The sequence below is a fragment of the Periplaneta americana genome, chromosome 10, assembly GCF_040183065.1.
Source record: "Periplaneta americana isolate PAMFEO1 chromosome 10, P.americana_PAMFEO1_priV1, whole genome shotgun sequence".
In the NCBI taxonomy this organism is placed as follows: domain Eukaryota; kingdom Metazoa; phylum Arthropoda; class Insecta; order Blattodea; family Blattidae; genus Periplaneta; species Periplaneta americana.
The window spans coordinates 76424222-76438846 of record NC_091126.1 but is presented as its reverse complement, the minus strand read 5'-3'; the positions used below and the strand labels follow the sequence as shown (position 1 = coordinate 76438846).

Sequence of the window (14625 nt, the reverse complement as noted above, 5' to 3'; positions counted from 1 at the left end):
GAGCCAAAAAGAGACTTCACAGTTATGTATCATACATTTTTTCAATGACAGACGTGGAGTTGCAGAAATAATAAGTGTAAGTGTAGCATTATTAAGCAATTTACAAACAAATGAAATCTTTAAAAAGGTATCTAGAAGTGAAATTACTTACGGCTTTTAAGGACCAAAATTATTTTTGTAAGTTGATTTATTATTATTTCAGTTTTAGCCTAGTTGTATTATCCATTTCCTTACTAATTTCAAAAGATAATCAGAAGTTCATTCGAATTCCAACCAAAAGTCAATTGGTTATTAATTTATCTACCTTTAGGAAGTACAGTATATGTACGCTGGAATCTTTGAAGTGAAGTGACAATAATTTAATTGGTCTTGGAACAGATTTGATTCTTGAATATTATATACTATACTTTGTTTTATATACTATACTTTGTTGTATATTTACGTCTAGTAACCTATTAATGCTAATACTAATAATAATGTAAAGGAATAAAAGAATAGAACATAGCAATACATTTCTCATTATTATTGAAACTATTTAGAATAACCTTCCAACATTAAGGTAAAGTACGGTGAGTAAAGAAGTCATTCAGTACATAGGATCGTGATTTTACTACATGTGGTGATATCTGGTAACAGTTGGCAACACTGACAAGGCGGAAATATTTGCTGTTTGGGAACTGAACTTACGTGATCCTCACTATAGTGGGGTTGTATCCATTTGTGAAGACGACAGAATGTACACAGGATTGCAGTATTAAGTCTTCAACACAACTGAAATGCTTATAAGTACAAAACAACAGGCAAAATGTCACATATTATAAAAAAATAATAACGACAGACCTTCAACAATGGAATTACAGGTACTACAGATGTCAATTAAAGCAGTATGAGCAGCTGTGAGGCCAGCAATGACAGAAAATGTAAAAATATGTTGTGTTCGGATTAATTTGCATGCTACTGTACAGCATGGTCAGTTGATGCCACTTAGGTGACTTATTGCTCTGGTGGCTGGGTTATATTTCCTTCAGCTTTCTTTAGCTACTTTGGTCCAGAAGAGTTTGGAGGTGAGGGTATTCCTAGATATGTGAGATTTCGCTGGAGTGGAAGTTGAGCTGTAGTGGATAGGGAGTTAAAGTATAAATATCAGTGACACTAATAGTGCGTTTATTTATTTTATTGGGTTATTTTACGACGCTGTATCAACATCTCAGGTTATTTAGCATCTGAATGAAATGAAGGTGATAATGCCGGTGAAATGAGTCCGGGGTCCAGCACCGAAAGTTACCCAGCATTTGCTCGTATTGGGTTGAGGGAAAACCCCGGAAAAAACCTCAACCAGGTAACTTGCCCCGACCGGGATTCGAACCCGGGCCACCTAGTTTCGCGGCCAGACGCGCTGACCGTTACTCCACAGGTGTGGACTAGTGCGTTTAGAATGCATTGCCTTACAGATAAATAAATTGCTACAAATATATCCTATTCTGTTGCCATGGTGGACCAATGCCTAGAGCAGTGAACTCGTAATTCTTTGGACCTGGGTTCTGTGTCTAGCATATCTCCGATTTATGACTTGTGTTGGGAAGCCCATGGTCCAGGTAATACAGGGGTTTTTTCCAGGAGCTCTGGTTTCCCTGCGGTAACTCAACAAATCTCCATCTTCATCTCATCTCATTGCGGGTGTAGCATAGACCAGCCTCCTAAGACACACCCTGGGCAATGACTGTCTGTACTTTGGTCTACAGAACTGGCTAAAATGTATGAATGACGAACAGTGAAGTACCCATAGTAAATATATATATATATATATATATATAAGGAATCCTGTTCTGATTCACAGAAATCTGTTTCTTAATAAATTAACACACTATCTGTTGTCCAAATACTGTCACACACACGATGTATTTTTAAAGTGTAACATATCGGAAGATATTTACAACTTTTACTTCACGATTATTTATTATAGACTAATATGTGATACTTACTATAACTTTCATTATTTTCAATTCTTAATGAGATTTAAATACTAAAATCTACACTCTGAAGTTGAAAAAATTTAGTACAAATGTCACACCGATGAGCATGGAATGGATGCCTTTTTAAGTTCTGATGCAGTTGATGAGTGATCTGGGGAAGTGCATCATCTTGGAGGAACTACAAATTTCTCCTCATCTCCTAAGAGACGCCCTCTAAAACAGTGGCCGGCATGTTCCATGCTCTATGACGTCACACCACGGAGCCGCCATGCTCTTTTGCTCGGCAAACTCTACATACTGACCACCAGCATGGAGAGAAGGTTCAACTGAACAATGGCATATGGCGCCTATGCACTGACAGAGTGCAATCCATTCTTCTGAGATAGTATGAGAACAGTACAATTACAATACATTTGTACGAAAACAAAACTGTACAACTGTGATAAATCAATGTAAGAAAATATTTTGGTTTGTAATCAATTTAATGTACTTACAATAACATGAAATTCATAATACAGCCATCTGCAGAAGCGTTCGCATATATAAATGAGACTCTGAAACTGCTATAAGGATACAAATATAGAAATAAATACTTTAAGCCAGTGATCAACAAAATCAGTGGTCTGTGACATCATCCCTCAGAGCAGTCGTGCTCTCATTTAAGAACATCGGCATCCAGAGCTCTGAGGCTGAAGAATAGCTGATGAGCTACAATACTGAACTCTACAATGACGACCTGTAGGCCTATATCTAATTTCGTGCATACGATTATTTTATACAATTTTGCTCGTTTTTGTTTCCTTTTCAAGGCAAAAATGGTTTTTATATGTAACATTCCTTAGCATACTTTGGGAAAGCCATTGATTTAATTCCCAATATGCTCAGTCGGTTTAAGAGAACAGTGTATTATAATAACAAATGATTGAAATAATTTTAGTTTTGTCCTTTAAATGTGTATAAATTTGATCTGAAGAAATGTAACTTTTCGTTCAGCAAAAGGAAATTTACAATATTACATTTGTTCGGATCAAATTTCTGCACAATTAAAGGACAAAACTAAAATTCTTTGAGTCAATTATTAATCATAATACACTGCTCTCTTAAACTGAATGAGCATATTGGGAATTAAACCAATGGCTTTCACAAAAATCCTATGAAATATTTCCTATACAATAATTTTTATCTCGATAAGGAAGTAAAAAGGAGCAAAATTGCATTTAACTTGTTTGTTTGAAATATTTCAAAGAATAAGCCCCTGAAATTAATGACATTATGTACAGGTCATCCTGTATAGATACAATACAACGTATAAATAAAAGTAGAACTTAACCAATTCCCCTGAACCACTCATTATACAACTGTGATAGCTTGCCGCTGCGCAATTGCTGTGCTTCTCTTCAGGTGCTCATCTAGTCTGACCTTGCTCCAACATCACAGATGCACAACCTGCCGATCACTGCCCTAAAAGTTTAGGCAAATCATTCCTCAAAAACTGTTGGTACATTGAACCTGTCAAATGAGGAGGAAGCACGAAGGACCAATATGAAAATCTCTTATTACACTGCTCCAAACATTGATCGAAAACCTGTGCTGGAAATTCCTAAAATAAATTATAGAAATGATATTAAGAATGACTATGGTGGTGGTGGCGGCGGAAGGAAGTAAAAAGGAGCAAAATTGGATTTAACTTTTTGTTTGAAATATTTCAAAGAATAAGCCCCTGAAATTAATGACATTACGTACAGGTCATCATGTATAGATACAATACAACGTATAAATAAAAGTAGAACTTAAACAATTCCCCTGAACCACTCATTATACAACTGTGATAGATTGCCGCTGCGCAATTGCTGTGCTTCTCTTCAGGTGCTCATCTAGTCTGACCTTGCTCCGACATCACAGATGCACAACCTGCCGATCACTGCCCTAAAAGTTTAGGCAAATCATTCCTCAAAAACTGTTGGTATATTGAACCTGTCAAATGAGGAGGAAGCATGAAGGACCAATATGAAAATCTGTTATTACACTGCTCCAAACATTGATCGAAAACCTGTGCTGGAAATTCCTAAAATAAATTATAGAAATGATATTAAGAATGACTATGGTAGTGGTGGTGGTGGTGGTGGTGGTGGTGGCGGCGGCGGCGGCGGTGGCGGCGGCGGCGGTGGGGTCCACATAATAGGCCAATGAACTCCTTAGCTCATAAGGATTCACATCTTCATAGTCTTCCAACTTTAGTAATCCCGTTGGTTTGAAATGCATTATTCATTGGTTATTTCTTCTGTGTGCATAAGTACGATGTGGTGGTACCTGTACTAAATAAGTACCTTATATATATTTTAGTTCTTACTTTAGATTGAATATTTTAAAATTTTGTTTATGACTATAATTATGTGACTTGAACTTTGAGGGTGTTTCCAGAAACATACCTCAGGAATTTCATTTCTGATGTTTTCACTAGTCTCCTGCATTGTTCAAACATGAAAGAGACAAGTAAGAAACCAAGATATTACAATATTCGTCTTATGCTATATGAAAAACTAATCGCAAGATGTATGGTCAAATCCTTAAGTGGTTAAAAGGTGAAGGAGTGGAAATAGAGGACAGTGAATATTTTCATAACAAGGCCGAACAAACATGGCATGCTACCTTCTGCAGAGCGAACATCGGCGAATATTGAACTTCTCCATACTCAATAAACTTGAACCGAATATAGCACCTGCAATGCACGATACTAGTTTCCACGATTATACTATTTTTTCTATTGGATTAATATGTTGTTTATTTATTAATATATAAATAATGAGTTTGTATGATGATTATTTAGCATGTGAATATAAAAACTGAATTGCAAGAGTGTAAACCTAACATGAACATAAGGTTACAATGATATAGAAAACCATGGACTTCACACGATGTAACTAATAATAATGATAAGAACACTAAAGATGGAATAATTATCCCAAAATATGTTTGTTCATAAGAAGAAGCGTTATATCTGTGCAGCCTATTAAAATGACAAGATCTTATTGATAATTTTGACTATACTTCTGTAACAATTAATTGAGCATGTAAAAGCCGTAATTGAATCCTTTTCTTATGTAGATAATTTAGTGAGCCAATTCAGTATGTTTAGATCATAATATCATACCATAGTTTTATAATTTATAATTTACTGTAAGTGCTCGTGAAGCACAATTTTAAGGCATAATTATGCTTGCCAAAAATGAAATAATGATACAGAAAATGAAACAGCCCTATATTAATCATCATGTTGTAATGGACTGGAATGGAGTTTATGGGAGGGGGGACTATGGCCCAGCACTGCGACCTGTTACGATATATTGCGCTAACCCTCAAGCTAGGCGCATTCCCAAACCCACACTGGCTGACTACACTAAGGATCGCTGCATACCCAGGTTTCGAGTAGACAAATCCCTTCGTCCCTAGACCAGCCTCCTCCATGTGTCACCAGCCAGTGATCGGGGAATGCTATGGAATGACGATATGGTGTTGGAATGATGTAGATGCCTAATATGGGCAAAAATGGGAGAACCCCAAGAAAAGCCCAACCACGACCTTCTCCGGCAAAATTGTCACCACCGATTTTTCAATGAAAAATCGCACACCTGACCGGGTCTCGAACCTGGGCCGCCTGTGTGACAGGCCGGAGCTCTGACCACTCAGCCACCGGGGGAGTTCGTGTTATAATGATTTGATTTCAGTACCATAATTGGCGGTACTACATTGAAGTCGTCTTCATGGTTCTTTATGGAGTTTTGAATAATAAAGTAGCTCCATCAAAATTGTTCGATGTGGGTTAATTTTAATGCTACCCAGAGACCCTCAAATAAAGCCAACAGTATAGTGCAGTGTTTCCCAATCTTTTGGATGTCACAACCCCTCGAAGCTCATATTTCATTTTGGCAGACCCCAAAATATATATATATATATATTTTTTTCTGGTAATCATGTTCTATTCATTGAACATTTGGATAATGTAATGAATTGAACATTCGTAATAAATTTATAGCGATATTAATTAACATCTAGCTTTTGAATATATTCTTAAAATACATAAATAAAATATATATGCTATTTTATGTTATACCGTGTCTTTTTTTTTGCTTGGTTATTTAACGACGCTATATCAACTAGGCTATTTAGCGTCGATGGGTTTGGTGATAGCGAGATTATATTTGGCAAGATGAGGCCGAGGATTCGCCATAGATTACCTGACGTTTTCGTTATGGATGGGGAAAACATCGGAGAAAACCAAATCAGATAATCAGCACAAGCGGTAATTGAATACGCAACTGAAGGCAATTCTGGATGGCAGGCAAGCGCCTTAGCCGACTGAGCTACGCCAGTGGCTATACACCATGTCTCTGCTTTGAAAAATGATATTAGACATTTAGACTTAACATAAGGTTATCAATGGGATGCTTGATATCTTTACTGTGAATAGTTAAACCACTTTTTAGATCACCATAACGTCAGTGGGACTGTTGATGCTGATTTGCGAAAATCAATTGTAGATACTCTTAGTTGCAAGTCTGTCTCAATATTAAGTTCACTTCTATGTTCGTTCTTCAAGAAGACCAAAGCATATAATGTACTCTCACACGAGTATGCTGATGCTAATGGGATTAAGCGTTGTATTGCAGTTCGGGGAACATTGGGATACACCAGTGTTACATGCAACCGAGATGGCAACAGGGACGTTGAGGATATATGATTTCTAAGCTCAAATCAGAATGTAATTCTAATAGTTCCAGTGGCCCCCTTTTTTACTGTATTATTATTATTATTATTATTATTATTATTATTATTATTATTTGTCACCAGGAAGGTATTTTTCATACAATTGTTTTTTCCATTGCAGAAAGACTATTACCTTAATTATTTAATATCAATCAATGAAGCTGTTTTTATACTTCGAAAGATATCAGACGAGGGTTTATCATGTCACTGAGAGTGGGAAATGAATCCAATTCTCGATTGATAACCCAGCGGGACCACAAGTTTATTTTCTTTATCATTTGCTTCCATTTTATACTGAGCAGTGAATACAGTTAAAGTTGGACCCTGAAGATTAGAATTGAAGAAACTAAAAATATCGGACAGCTATGCAAGACTTTCAAGTCAGGAGAAACCCCTCAGGCTAACTCATTCCTGTTAAACTCTGTGTCTCAGAAGTCTGAGATAAAACATATATGCCAGCAAGCTGATAAAAGTTAGAGATTTAAGCTTAGTTAAAAATAAAGTAGCATTTGAAAACACACCTTGGTTACTCGGTCCACTTTCAAATCAATCGCGGACCTCCCGTAGGTTCGAAACCACTAGTATAGTACATTATGGCCTATTAAAAATAACATACGAACTTAATTAGTAATGCTTGACAAAATTTTATGTTTCCTTTGTTTGGGATTTCAAATTGTTCTCTTTGCCGGGCTTTATCAAATCTTGATAATGATCCATTGTACTTGTTTCTTAAACCTATAAAAGGAACAGTAGTTTTCGTTTCCGTGGGATTTCTCACAGTTACTTGTGTGTGGTTTTGAACATAATTTATCCATCTGGCGTATATTTTAACTTACAGTTATTAGTTGTAGTGGACCCTCTAAATTTTTTTCCTTGGCCTCTGTGACTGAAGATTAGAGGTTAGCTTTGTATAATTCTTGAAAAAGTTAAATGAACTACTCAGATAATACAAGGCTGCTTTGGACTTGCAAGCCTATTACTTGCAATGTGATGACATGGGGAGTTAATGAGTTGCTTGTAATAGATTTCCAGAGTTGTATGAACACTATCCATCTCTGTCGTTGCGTGTCTTATTTCAACATACAACAGCTCATTTGTGATTAACTTCATTCTTGCAACATCACTTAATGTACTTGCCAGAATCTTGTTCTTATTTTGGTCGTGGGTACCAACAGATGCCAATATTTTGTTCTGGTATCTATTGTCAGAATTTATAATCAAATCTATTGTACATGTGAACTCATTAGCTGTAACCCCTCGTCACCATTATCCTCACGCCATACATTAGGGTAGCCACTCCATCATTACTGTGAGTAGATGGAAAAATTGTGTAATTGCAGCTTTTGCTTAGAGTAAACATTGGAAGCCAGTAACTTATGGCAGAGTAGCATACTTGGTAATTCCATTGTCATCACTAGGGCAAGGCATAGAGAGCTCTGAACACTAAGATTGGCAAGTACACAGCCAATGTTTTGATCCGTTGCAGGACATGTGTAGGTTTCGCGTGTAGATAGCATGTACTTTGTACACAGAGGCCACCCTTACTTAGTAACCAAACTCAGAAGCGTACAGTTGTTTGAAGGAAATAGCAACGTACAAGTTATTTATTTTACTTTCACGTTAAATACATTACTATTACACCATTTCCATATTATACAAAGATTATTAAAGGTACTTGCAATAAATTTATCATTCAATATATCATTATTTCTTAACTACTTTTGTAATTATTTTTTTTTCTGTTACACAGGTTTGAAGTTTCCCAATTAGCCCAGTCATATTACTAGACGTTGTACATTACAATATCGAAACATAAACCAACTACATATAATAAACTGAAAGCATGTGTTTCAAAGTATGGTGACAATGTGTTTGCTATTGCGAATAATAAACTGTTCTGCAAACTTTGCAATATCGAAATTTTAGGGTGTAAGAATTTCAATATTGATCGTCATATTCACTCTGATAAACATAGAAAAGGACTTGAAAAAACAAAAGTTCAGAATTTACAGCAAGAGCACAGTGGTTCATATAATACAGTGCATGACTTTAACACAGATTTGTGCAATGCATTTATTTCTTCCAACATTCCACTCTTCAAATTAAAAAATAACATACTCCATACATTCTTACAGAAATACACAGGTCGACAGATTCCAGATGAATCAATATTACGAAAAGTGTACGTAAAACAAATTTACGACAAAAACACAGAAGAAATCAGAAATGAACTGGAAAATGAGAGAGTATGGATATCTATAGAAGAAACAACAAATAGAAACATAAAAATTGGACATTTATCCTTCGAAGAGATGGAAAAATTCAAATATCTTGGAGCAACAGTAACAAATATAAATGACACTCGGGAGGAAATTAAACTCAGAATAAATATGGGAAATCCCTGTTATTATTCGGTTGAGAAACTTTTGTCATCTAGTCTGCTGTCAAAAAATCTGAAATTTAGAATTTATAAAACAGTTATATTACTTGGACTCTCATTTTGAGAGAGGAACAGAGATTAAGAGTGTTTGAGAAAAAGGTTCTTAGGAAAATATTTGTGGCTAAGAGGGATGAAGTTACAGGAGAATGGAGAAAGTTACAGAATGCAGAACTGCACGCATTGTATTCTTCACCTGTTATAATTAGGAACATTAAATCCAGACATTTGAGATGGGCAGGGCAGTTAGCATGTATGGGCGAATCCAGAAATGCATATAGAGTGTTAGTTGGGAGGCCGGAGGGAAAAAGACCTTTGGGGAGGCAGAGATGTAGATTGCAGGATAATATTAAAATGGATTTGAGGGAGGTGGGATATGATGATAGAGAGCGGATTAATCTTGCACGGGATAGGGACTGATGGTGGGCTTATGTGAGGGCGGCAATGAACCTGTGGGTTCCTTAAAAGCCATTTGTAAGTAAGTATTTGTTGTGTAATGTAATAATTTCCAGAGGGATTAACATATTCCTTGTATTTCAGTCCAGAATATAGTTTCTTGATTCGTATAATTTATGTGAAGTAACAAAAGTTGTTCTGAACATTTTCAGTTAGTATGTGCCAGTTTCGATGGGCAGACTGTACTAATGCTCGTGCAATACCTTAGGGCTGGGGAGGGAGTGGTTCGGTTCGGAGCAGTTACTATGACGTCATTACTCAGTTGAACCGAGTACAGTACCGAGTACAAATTTATGGCGGCAGATTAAAAATGTAGATAGATTGAGTTGATTTTAGAACGTAGTTTGAAAGTGACACCAAGCGTGTTTTAAAAGCATTGTAGTAAAGCACTTTTGCTTTGCCAATTGACGAGAAAAAAGTGCTTCTCTTCATTGCAAAATGGCAATAGCAAATTTGATTTGCAGTGTTGTTATATATGACAGACGAAATAAAATTGATAAAATAATTTATAATACTAACAGCTAATAAATTAACATGTGAGGTAAACGTTAAACGCTGCAGCTAAGTAAAAAGAAGATAGAAAGAAATGGGCTCCATGTAGCGCTCCCTAAAACTCTTAAAAATAACACACAGGATTATTTACTATTATGGAAAGTGGATAAAATAATCAATAAAACGTGGAATTTTAAACTGTAGAACGTAATGTTTATTTATTTTATAACATTACTAGCCTTCAATACAACCATGTTCGCTTTGGTGAAGAGTAATATTATTGATAAATTAAAGTAATTAGGTAACATAATTCGTAGAAATAAATACAAATTGATGACTGATGAGGTAACACAAATCCAATAAGCACAAATAGAAGAAAAATATAATGCACTTCTTTTTTAAACATATTTTAATACTAATCAAACACTCTAATATGATGATGATGATGATGATGATGATAATAATAATAATAATAATAATAACAATAATAACAATACTTATGGCTTTTAAGGAACCTGGAGGTTCATTGCCGCCCTCACATAAACCCGCCATCGGTCCTATCCTGAATAAGGTTAAGCCAGTTTCTATAATCATATCCCACCTCCCTCAAGTACATTTCAATATTATCCTCCCATTTACGTCTCGGCTTACCCAAAGGTTTTATTTCCTCTGGCCTCTCAACTAACACTCTATATGCATTTCTGGATTCGCCCATACGTTCTACATGCCCTGCCTATCTCAAACGTCTGGATTTAATGTTCCTAATTATGTCAGGTGAAGAATAAAATGGATGCAGTTCTGTGTTATGTAACTTTCTCCATTCTCCTATAACTTCATCTCTCTTAGCCCCAAATATTTTCCTAAGCATCTTATTCTCAAACACCCTTAACCTCTGTTCCTCTCTCAAAATGAGAGTCCAAGTTTCACAACCATATAGAAGAACTGGTAATATAATTGTTTCATAAATTCTAACTTTCAGCTTTTCTGAGAGCAGACTGGATGATAAATACTTCTCAACCGAATAATAAAACGCATTTCCCATATTTATTCTGCATTTAATTTCCTCCCGAGTATCATTTATATTTGTTACTGTTGCTCCAAGATATTTGAATTTTTCCAGCTCTTCAAAGGATAAATTTCCTACTTTTATATTTCCATTTCGTACAATATTCTGGTTACGAGACATAATCATATACTGTGTCTTTTCGGGAATTACTTTCACACCTATATCTTTACTTGCTTCAAGTAAAATTTCCGTCTTTTCCCTAATTTTTTGTGGATTTTCTCCTAATATAGTCATGTCATCCACATAAATAAGGAGCTGATGTAACCTGTTCAATTTCATACTTTCTCTGTTATCCTGGACTTTAATATTAGTAATAATAATAATAATAATATTATTATTATTATTATTATTATTATTATTATTATGTACAGTAATGTGTTCAGACTGTCAGTGTTCATTAAACCCACTTGACAGTTCATATAATAGAATGAACTCCTCTTCAATACTAGAGGCCTTTCAGCCTGCCTTGAGGACAAGGAAATAATGTGTCCTGCAGCAGATAATATTTAAATACAACAGTACCTACGTTGTTGTCTGCTAGAATTAAGTAAAACACGTGAAGTCTATTTGAACCTTTGAACTGACCGGTAGTGGCTATGGTTAACCGAATAACTTCGGTGCTCCGCTGCCAAGCACATAAACCAATAGAACCGAGTAACTCAACGGATCTACTCGCTCCGTCCCCAGCTCTACAATACCTGTATCCAGTGCCATGCTCTCTCTCTATACCAAGTCGCAATATATTTATTACAACTCCCCATGCCTTGCCTTAGTCATCACTAGAGCAGTGCAAAGGGAGCAGTTCTTCGACACACCGGCAACAGGGCAAGGGTTGTAAATTCACCTTGTGTACCCACAGAGGTCTGACTCTGCGGTACACAGGATAGCTGCAAGCAGTAGGTACAGCGTAGTAAAGCAAACGTCAGTATTGAGAAACATAAGAACAGTTCGGTTCTAGTGCTCGATGCCTAAGGAGTAGCAAATTCGTTCGGCAAAGTTTAAGAGACTTATTTCCGAATATGGTGATTTTTTTGTCGATAAACTATTCTGCAAATTGTGTAAAATATCAGTTTCAGTAAATAGAACATATAATGTTCGAAGACATGTAAATAGGGATGTACACAAACGTGCTCTCATGAAGTTGAAAGAAGAAGGTGGAAAATGTGAGGAGGGTCATAGTTCTTCATCCGTGTTCCATGAAGAAATCTGTGATGCGTTTTTACCAGCAGATATTCCTCTTCATAAACTTAACAACAAAACCTTGTGCAATTTTTTGGAGAAATATACCGTTAGATCAATTCTACATCCATCAACATTGAGCAGAACACACATACGGAAAAGTTACGACATGTGTATATGTGACATAATAAATACATTGAAAGACAACAAGATTTGGGTGTCAGTTGATGAGGAAACAGATACGATTGGTCGTCATGTGGTTATTGTTGTTGTCGGTGCAATGGATGCAAGAGAACCTAATATCTTCTTACGTGTGAAATAGTAGATGTAGTGAACTATAGCTCAATATGTACTGTATTTGAAAATGCTATGAAGTTACTGTGGCCTTCAAGTGTTAAGAGTGAGATCGTTTTCTTATTTGTGACAGATGCAGCACCGTACATGATAAAAGCTAGTAAATACCTGAAGCTCAATTTCCCCAATATGATTCACGTAACGTGTCTATCATCGTATTGCAGAAGTAATTAGACGTCAGTTTCCTGGTGTTGATGAACTTATCGGGGCTGTGAAAAAGATATGTGAAATGGTTAATTAGTTTTGTAATTTTGAAATGTTATTAAAGTATCTGTAGAAAATTAATTGTAGAAACGTTAAGGAACTGTGTAATTTCTATTGTGTCGTCTGTACGCCAACATATTGCGTACACAGTCGCTTGTACACAGGGAACACGCCGAGTAACGTCGGAACCCTTGCTATGATGCCATTCTGTCTGTCATGTGCTCTGTCTGCACCGCTCTAGTCATCACTAATCTTTCTGCAGATGCAGAAACTTTACCAGTACATGCGTCGACTTTTTTCTTGGGATGGTCATGGTATATTTTCTCAATTAGTTCACCTATTTTGTAGTCGCACATTAGGTCATGCTGACCTTTTCATGGCTGATGAATAGCAATATTTTGTTTGTTCCTTGTTTCTGTGAAAAAAAAAAGTTCTAGAGGAAACTGAAACATTATTTTCTTTGCATCAAATAGAATAAACTGAGAGCATGTCGTTGGCTTACTTTTAAAACCTCGTTAGTGTATTTGAGGAAACTGTACAAGAGAGCAAAATAACTTATTATTCTCTTTATATCTCAACTAATATCTGTTATGCAGTTATTATTTATAAAATATAGAAAAATTGCATACTTACAAGGTGTTATCAGCAGACGTATTTGGAAAATATACATAGATTTTGACATTCGGTACAAATTGGACTTACGGTGTTTTAGAAGTAAGCCGACAATATGTGGCTTGGAATTGAATGTACAGTTACCCTTAAAAAGAATGAGACGACTCTTGGTCGTCGGAAGTTAAAGTTCTACAGCACGGTTCACTCGATATCGACGTAACGATAAGTACCATTACAAATACAACAAGAATTGTTACAAGGACCACAACAAGGACAAGAACCAGAATAAGGATCACGAAGAAGACAGCCATTTAAGGCCACGATTTCACAACATAGCTCGAGTCACAAAATATCATTGCTTCTCTGTATCAAATGGCAAATGCCTGCTATGGGATCTACATTCTGGACTGCTGCTGTCACTGTCTTATCTTGGTAGCTCATATAGCAGCGTGTAGGTCCCACTGCTTAACCAAAACGTCTCGTGTTCGATCCCAGGTAAAACTTTTTTTTTAATTGAGGTGTAATTAATTTCTTCTGAGCTCCTCAACTGTCTAATTTGTCGAAAAATATGGAATAATTTATGCCCAATTTCTGGGTCTTACAATTGGGCTGAACCTCGTCAAAAAAAAAATAAATCATACTTGGAAGTTAAAAGTATTCTTCCTCAAACAAAAATCATAAACAAAGAGACCTGTTGACTTGAAATTTTGTCCACATGCCATCAGCTTCTATTACAGCTCTAAGTCAATCCGGCATGGATGTCACGAGATTGTGGAGTAAGTTCTGATCCCCGGCGAGATCTTCCCAGGTGTCAACACATTGATTCCAGAATTCGTCTGGATTTCGAGGGCGTCGGTAGGCATCCTTCTCTTTTTCAATTCCGCCCATAAATTTTCGATGCCATTCAAATCAGGTGACTTCGGAGGCCAATTAATGATTTCAATCTCGGGTCTCCTTTGAAACCATCTTTGAATGCTTGCGGCATAGTGCGCGGGATGGCTATCCTGCTGGAACAGCAATGTTCCTTTGGGAAAACGTTCTCGGGCGGAAGGAAGGAATATATTTTCCAGAATGTGCTTGTAAGTTCC

At 36.3% G+C, this 14625-nt stretch overlaps 1 protein-coding gene across 2 annotated transcripts in view; it reads left to right on the top strand.

Annotated features, from left to right (window-relative positions):
• The window catches only part of LOC138707804 (uncharacterized), a 123715-nt gene that overhangs the window by 49244 nt on the left and 59846 nt on the right, over positions 1-14625 (top strand). The gene's annotated exons all lie outside the window — the stretch shown is intronic.